The sequence below is a fragment of the Rhinopithecus bieti genome, unplaced genomic scaffold, assembly GCF_001698545.2.
Source record: "Rhinopithecus bieti isolate Rb0 unplaced genomic scaffold, ASM169854v2 scaffold_13617, whole genome shotgun sequence".
Lineage (NCBI taxonomy): Eukaryota > Metazoa > Chordata > Mammalia > Primates > Cercopithecidae > Rhinopithecus > Rhinopithecus bieti.
In genome coordinates, this window is record NW_016807714.1 from 1,529,703 (window position 1) to 1,538,085 (window position 8,383).

Consider the following 8,383-nt stretch of genomic DNA (forward strand, 5'->3'; position numbering starts at 1 on the left):
CGGGGCCCGGGGCGCGGGATCTGCGGGGGCGGGCGGGGGAGGCGGGAGCCGAAGGAGCGAGTGCTGAGGCAGCGAAAGCGCAGCGCGCGCCCTGTGCCGCAGTGGCTCCCGCCGCTCGGTCACCCCGGCTGACCCCGTGCGGGCTGGAGGGGCCTCCCCGCCCCCGCCTCTCTCCCCCCGGGCGGGTGTGCGGCGCAGCGGCGTCGCTGCGAGCCGGAGTGGAGCTGGAGAGGGGCTGCCACGACCCTGCTCCAGAAATTCTGCTGCTTTGGGGGTTTTCCGCCCTTCCGCTCGGCTGCAGCTCCCCACGGCAGCCCCGCAACCAGGCGGATAACCCTTCCCTCGGCCGCCCGCCCAGCGTTTGCAGCCCCCATGACGTCAGGCTCAGCGGCCAATGGCGGGCGCCGGGAGCGGGGGCTCCGGGGTTCCGGACCGCACAATGGCCGCGCGCGGGTGCCTATGTCCCCAGTTAGGGCCTGGCTCCGCCATTGTCCCCTCACCCGCCCCGCCCGGTGATCTGGGTCTACGGGCTCCGAGCGCGCTCCCGCACGCCCCGCTGCCGCTGGGGACCAAGGTCGCGGGGGCGGCCCTGGGGAGCGTCCGGGCGCGGGTGTGCCGGGAGCGCGTGCAATACTGGAGCGCGCTCGTTGCGGCGCGCAGTGACCTTGCGCGGGGCGGACCCGCGGACAGCGGCTGGGAGCGCGCGGCGGGCTGGCCCGGGGGAAGACGGCCTGCGGGGGCGCGCTGCACTTGCTGAGCTCAGCGCCCCGCCCCTGGCCGCCCGGCCCAGCGCTGAGCCCGGGTGGGTGTGACCCGGCCCGCCCGCGCGGGGGGTGCGGTGGAGACCACGGACCCGCTTTGTGCCAGCCGCCCCGGCAGCGGCGGGACATTCATCTTGCGTGGCAGGCGCTCCCGAGGGGTGGGGCGGGGAGCGGCCGCCCCTTATCGCTGAGCGGCAGCCGGCTAGGCTCGCGGTGGGGGCAGGGGCGGGATCCCCCTCCGCCGAGCCGCGCGGGTCCTGGCTCCCTCCCAGGGGGGGCCGGGCCAAGGCACAGCCGGAGGCACGGGGCCAATTAACATTTTGATTGCTGGACTGGGGGGCCATCTGGACCGAGGCCTAATTACCCGGCACACCCTCGGGGCGCCGGCGGGAAGTGTCAGGCGCGATCCCCTCATCACCCAGCGCTCACCGCCTTCTCCTGGACCCTGTCCCTGCCCTCAACTCTGTCCTTCGACTCCATCCCTGGCCTCCTCCGCACGTCCTAGTATTCTTGCCTCTCTGTCCCCACACTCCGGGCCCTCCGACCCCCAACTCTGTCCCCTTCCCCCATTCTTCCGTTCGTCTGCCCTGTCCCCCCATCCCTGTTTCTCTCCTCTGCCCCTCCCACTTCATCCCTTCTCCCCGCGCCATTCCTGTCGTCCTGCTCTCACCCCTTTTCCCTGTCCCTCCATCCACCCTCTCAGCCCCTTCCACTCCTGCCTCTGTGCACATACCTGCCTCTCTCTGTCAAGCTCCTCGCCCCCTTGGCCCCCAGCCCCCTTGACGGAAGAGGCATCAGAGCGGGACACATGTGTCCCGCGGCCAGGCGCTCCCGCGGGAACCATTGGGGCGGCCCTTGCCCCCGCTCAGGTGGAGCCCGCAGCCTCCCGGGACCCCTGGCGGGGAGGGACAGCTGGGTCCAGGCCTTGGCCATCAGTCTGAACCGACCCGGGTGCGGAGCGCACATGCGACCCGGGCGCAATTACTTGGGCTTCATCACCCCACCCCCCCAAATATCCTGACTCCCCGTTCCCCCTCTCCCCCAGCATCAGGAGGTCGCTGTGGTGCCCCAGTCCTGGGCCCCAGCTAGGAGAGGCTGGAGGAGGACAGTGGACGATTCTCACGCTTTGGAAAAGTGTCAGTCGTCCTGCATGGGAGGCCTCCCCGAGTCTCTTACTGAGAGCTGTGGCCTTGGGAGGCTCTGTTGCAAGAGAGGAGAGGGTCAGGGTCCCCAGCCAATTAAAGTCCTGGTACCCCTAGCCACTCTCTGCAGAGCCCCTCTTGGGGAGTCTCTTCCTGCCGCCCTGATGCAAGCCCCAGCTCTGCCCCTTGTCCCTTCAGGTGGGTGCAGTGTTGGCTCTGAACCCTCTGTGCCCTCTGCTGCTGGCCACACCTCTCCCTGCCCCTCCCAGGCCCCATGCTGTGGAAACATCAACCATAAGGGTCAGGTGTCCCCACTCTTTTGTCTCCAGCACCCCACCCTCAGCAAAGCCAGAACCCCTGGTGTGCCCACCCTCAGATCCTGCAGTTGTATTCTCACCCACCCCTGCCCTATTGAGGCTCCAACCCAGGAAATCAGTGGACAGCCCAGATCCGAGGGTCCACCCTGCTGGACGGAAATGATGGGCAGAGAATAGGGTGTTGAATGGAAGTGAGAGGTATGGGCTGCAATTACTGGTGGTGATGGAGCATAGTTGGTCAGAAAATGAGGACACTGACTTGGAGAAGAGGCCAAGGCTCGGAGGGGACAGGCAGTCTGCGGCGGTTCATCCACAACAACATTAGACCACCAGGAATTCGGGCGGCGATGGGCAGGGTCGAAGCCACAGTGAGAGTTGCTGCTGGGTGGTTGGTGGCCGATGACACGTGCTCCAGCTGTGACGCTCAAGGAGAGGAGAGAATTGGGGTCTGCAGGCCTCAGCCAGGAGCACAGGAGTGTTTGGGAGATAGAGAAAGCAGTCCTCAGAGAGGGCTGTGGGGAGGGACAGCATGGAAGGAGGGCCCTCAGCAGGGAGGATGCAGGGTCGCTGGGGTCGGAGCCCCTGGGGAGGGTTTTAGGATGGGGGGGGGGTCTGTATTCCAAAATGGTTCTGGTAGGGTTGTCGGGGAGGCATGGGGACAAAGGCATGAGGAGTGGCCCAGAAAAGCCCGAGGGCAGACTTGGTCCCTGCTGGGGCAGGAGCTTTGGAGGAGCCACAAGAGCAAGGTTGCTGCACAACACAACTGTAAATGTGTGTCTGAAAAACAGAAGCAGAGGCTGGGCGCGGTGGCTCAAGCCTGTAATCCCAGCACTTTGGGAGGCTGAGATGGGCGGATCACGAGGTCAGGAGATGGAGACCATCCTGGCGAACACAGTGAAACCCCGTTTCTACTAAAAAATACAAAAAACTAGCCGGGCGAGGTGGTGGGCGCCTGTAGTCCCAGCTACTCGGGAGGTTGAGGCAGGAGAATGGCGTGAACCCGGGAGGTGGAGCTTGCAGAGAGCTGAGATCCGGCCACTGCACTCCAGCCTGGGCAACAGAGCACGACTCTGTTGGTGGCTCATGCCTGTACTGCAATCCCAGCTATTCAGGAGGCTGAGGCAGGAGAATTACATGAACTCAGGAGGTGGAAGTTGCAGTGAGCCAAGATCACACCATTGCACTCCAGCCTGGGCAACAAGAGAGAAACTCCATCTCAAAAACAAACAAACACACACACACACAAAAAAACCACACAGGGTCTCATTCTGTTCTCCAGGCTGGAGTGCAGTGGTACAATCACAGCTCACTGCAGCCTCGACCTCCTGGGCTCAAGTGGCCCTGCACCTCAGCCACAGGTGTATCTCACTGTACCCAGCTAATTTTTTAAAAATTGGCTGGGCGTGGTGGCTCATGCCTGTAATCCCAGCACTTTGGGAGGCCAAGGCAGGCAGATCACTTGAGGTCAGGAGTTCAAGACCAGCCTGGCCAACATGGTGAAACTCTGTCACTACTAAAAATATAAAAATAAAAATAATAAAAAAATTAGCCTAGCCTGGTAATACATGCCTGTAATCCCAGCTACTGGGGAGGCTGAGGCAGGAGAATCACTTGAACCCAAGAGGCGGAGATTGCAGTGAGCTGAGATCGCACCCAGTGCACTCCAGTCTGGGCGACAGATCTAGATTCCATCTCAAAAATAATTTTTTGTTGCTTTTTTTTTGTATAGACAAGGTATCCCTATGGTGCCCAGGCTTGAAATCCTGGGCTCAAAGGAGCCTCTTGCCTTGGCCTCTCGAAGTGCTGGGATTACCATTGTGAGTCACTGAGCCCAGCCTGTCTTCCATACCTATGGTTCCTTTGTCACAATTAAGACACCAACATTGGCTGGGCGCTGTGGCTCAAGCCTGTAATCCCAGCACTTTGGGAGGCCAAGACGGGAGGATCATGAGGTCAGGAGATCGAGACCATCCTGGCTAACACGGTGAAACCCCGTCTCTACTAAAAAATACAAAAAACTAGCTGGGCGAGGTGGCGGGCGCCTGTAGTCCCAGCTACTCGGGAGGCTGAGGCAGGAGAATGGCGTGAACCCAGGAGGCAGAGCTTGCAGTGAGCCGAGATCGCGCCACTGCACTCCAGCCTGGGCGACAGAGCAAGACTCCGTCTCAAAAAAAAAAAAAAAAAAAAGACACCAACATTGGGCCACTCATGCCTGTAATCCCAGCACTTTGGGAGGCCGAGGCGGGTGGATCACCTGAGGTCAGGAGTTTGAGACCAGCCTGCGCCAACATGGTGAAACCCTTATCGTCTTACTAAAAATATAAAAAACTAGCATGGTGTTGGGCGCCTGAAATCCCAGCTACTCGGGAGGCTGAGGCAGGAGAATTGCTTGCACTCAGGAGACGGAGATTGCGGTGAGCTGACACAGCGCCACTGCACTCCGGTCTCAGTGACAGAGTGAGACTCTGTCTCAAAAAAGAAAGAAAGAAAGAAACCAACCTTGATATGTTACTGCTAACTCCAGGCTTTATTTGGATTTCACTAGTTTTTCTACCTAGGTCCTCTCTCTGTTACAGAAATCTATTCAAGATACAACTTTGCCTTTAGCCATCGTGTCTCCTTAGTCTCCTGTGGTCTGTCACAATTTCTCAGTCTTTCCCTGTTTTTCATGACCTTGAGAGTTTTGAGGAGCACTGCTCAATTTTATAGATTGAATGAGTCTTTGGTAAAGTGTCCCTCAGTTGGGGTTTGTCGGATGCACTCTCGTGATGAGGATTTGGGATGTGGGGAGGAGACCACAGAGGCGATGTGGTCTTCTCATTGCATCATCTCAGGGCTGACGTGACATCACTGGTGAGGCCGACCTCAGTCACCTGGTTAACATGGTGTCTGCCAGATTCTTCCACTGTCAAGTTACTATTTTCCCTCCCCTCCCCTCCCTTCCCCTCCCCTCCCTTCCCCTTCCATTCCCTTTTCCGAGATGGAGTCTTGCTCTGTCCCCTAGTGTCTCCCAGGCTGGAGTGCAAAGGTGTAGTCTCGGCTCACTGCAACCTCTGCCTTTCGGGTTCAAGCGATTCTCCTGCCTCAGCCTCCTGAGTAGCTATGATTACAGGCACCTGCCACCATGTCCAGCTGGGTGGGCCCGGCCAACCAGTTTTTTTTTTGAGAGATGGGGTCTCGGCCAGGCGCGGTGGCTCACGCCTGTAATCTCAGCACTTTGGGAGGCCGAGGCAGGCAGATCACAAGGTCATGACATCGAGACCATACTGGCTAACACGGTGAAACCCTGTCTCTACTAAAAATACAAAAAAACAAATTAGCCAGGCGTTGTGGCAGGCGCCTGTAGTCCCAGTTACTTGGGAGGCTGAGGTAGGAGAATGGCGTGAACCCGGTAGGCAGTGGAGACTGCAGTAAGCGGAGATCACGCCACTGCACTCCAGCCTGGGCGACAGAGCGAGACTCCGTCTCAAAAAAAAAAAAAAAGAGATGGAGTCTCACTCTGTTGTCTAGCCTGGTCTCAAACTCCTGGGCTCAAGCGATTCTCTTGCCTCAGCCCAGCCTCCCAAGTAGTTGAGACTATAGGTGTGTGGAACCACATCTGGCTCATTTTTTGTATTTTCTGTAGAGACAAAGTTCACCATCTTACCCAGGCTGGTCTCAAACTCCTGGGTTCAAGCAGTCCACCTGCCTTGGCCTCTCAAAGTGCTAGCATCACAGGCACAAACCACAACGTTCGGCCTAATAATCTTATTCGTTTGACTCATATTTTGCCAGCAACTGTTAGAAAACTCCAAATAGGCTGGGTGCGGTGGCTCACGCCTGTAATCCTAACACTTTAGGAGGCCGAGGCAGGCGGATCACGAGGTCAGGAGTTTGAGACCAGCCTGGCCAGCATGGTGAAACTCTGTCTCTACTGAAAATATAAAAATTAGCCAGGCATGGTGGCGGGCACCTGTAATCCCAGCTACTCGGACACTGAGGCAGGAGAATCACTTGGAACAGGAAGGCAGAGGTTGCAGTGAGCTGAGATCACACCACTGCACTCCAGCCTGGGCCAAAGAGCGAAACTCCATCTCAACAACAACAACAACAAATGTAAATTACAGTAGCTTAAACTGGAAATTTCTCTCTTTCACATAAATAGAGTCCAGTAGAAGCCATGCAGTACTAGCAGGGCAACTCCACAATCATAGAGCTCCCTAGTTCTATGGGTTTGTTTGTTTGTTTGTTTGTTTGTTTGTTTGTTTGTTTTGAGACAGAGTAATTCCAGCACTTTGGGAGGCTGAGGCGGGTGGATCACCTGAGGTGAGAAGTTCAAGACCAGCCTGGCCAACACAGTGAAACCTTGTCTCTACTAAAAATACAAACATGAGCCAGGTGTGATGGCACATGCCTGTAATCCCAGCTACTCGGGAGGCTGAAACAGGAGAATTGCTTGAGGCCGGGAAGCAGAGGTTGCAGTGAGCCGAGATCACACCACTGCACTCCAGCCTGGGTGACAGAGCAAGACTTGGTCTCAATAAATAAATAAATAAATAAATAAATAAATAAAATATCTGTTGGGCCATGTGCACCTGCACACCAACAAGCAAGACCTTCCTCCTGCAAGCTGCCCCCTGGTTTCTCTGCCGATGGCAGTGAAACTTCCTGCGTGATCTTTACTGTCCTCTTCTGTCCACTGTCTCTTTCCCCCGTTCCCCTTCCCAGTTCTGTGCTACTGAGGCCCCTTCCTTGAGGCTGTTCCTGCAGAGGTGTTCGTGCCTCTTATGAGTCCCCATCTTACTTAACATGGATTCCTTCTCCCTGTGTTTCAGTCCTCTTCCCCTGTGGACTCTTGTCTGCCTCTGTGTGTCTGATGCCGGGGCTCCATCCTTGGCCCTCCTCCTGTTCTCCCCCATCTTCTGCGTTGCCAGGGACATCTCATCTAGTGCTTTAGCTTTAGGGACCTCCCAGGGTGTGATGGTTTCAGGTCTGTGCTTCCCCCTTTCCTTTCTCCCCAGGGCTTTTCTGTCTTTTCAAAATCTCCCCCATAAGGTCCCATAAGCTCCTCAGGCCTTGTCTAACTCAGAACTCCTGGCTGCCAACCCCTCTCCCCATGGCCTCCAGCCCCAGTGCCCAGGCCAGAAACCCTGGACTCCCCTGAGTCCCTTTTCTTCCCAACCCACTTCCCGCCCAGCAGCAAATCCCATCAATGGGAGCCCAGAGCTCAGAACTGCCTGTGATCCTTGCTCCTCTCTGTTCTCCTCTGTCCCTCCCGCTCCCTTTCCTCCCTGTACAATTCCTATAGCCTCCTGGCCTTTCCCCACCACTCCCTCCCTGGGTCTTAGTGCATCTCTCCTTACAGCTCTCCAGCAGAGTCCCATGGCACACAGGACTAAAGCTCTGAGCTATGGCCTCCAAGGACACTGCCCGCCCTTCCCACCTCATCTCAGGCCTCCTTCTCCCTCATCCTCTCTACTCTGACCAGCCCAATCCCCTTGCAGCTTCTCCAGCACACCCAGCTCAGTCCTGTATCACGCCCTTGTGCAGTGTGTGCTCTCTGCCAGGGATGCCCTTCCCCCAAAGCTCTCCAGCCAGAGGGATGCTGCCCCTCCAAACACTCTCCATTCTGGGCCCCCTTAGATCGCCAGCTCCAGGGAAGAGGGACTTTGCCTGCCTGAGTGAAATGGAGCCCTCAACCCAAACCTGTTTGTTACTGCCACTCTAGGACACCTTCAGCCCCATCTTCTGGGGAGTGGGGGTCCCTGCACTTGTGCTGTTAATAACAGTTGCTCCCAGGGACTACCTAAAGCCACTTCAGTGGCCCCCAAATCCTGCCCCAGCGATGGGTCAGGGTGCCTGTGTGCCCAGAGTTTGAGCAGCTTTGGGATTGGGGGTCAAGCAGAGACTCTAAGTCATGGTTCCAGGCAGAACTGGCTTCACTAGCCTGCAACCTGGGCAGTCACACAGGGCCCCAGGCTCAGAAAGGCCCCATACTTGGGTTTTTGTTGTTGCTGTCATTTTGGAGTCTCACTGTGTTGCCCAGGCTGGAGTGCAATGGCGCGATCTCAACTCACCACAACCTCTGCCTCCCAGGTTCAAGCAATTCTACTGCTTCAGCCTCCCGAGTAGCTGAGGTTACAGGCATGCACCACCACACCCAGCTAATATTATTTTATTTTAT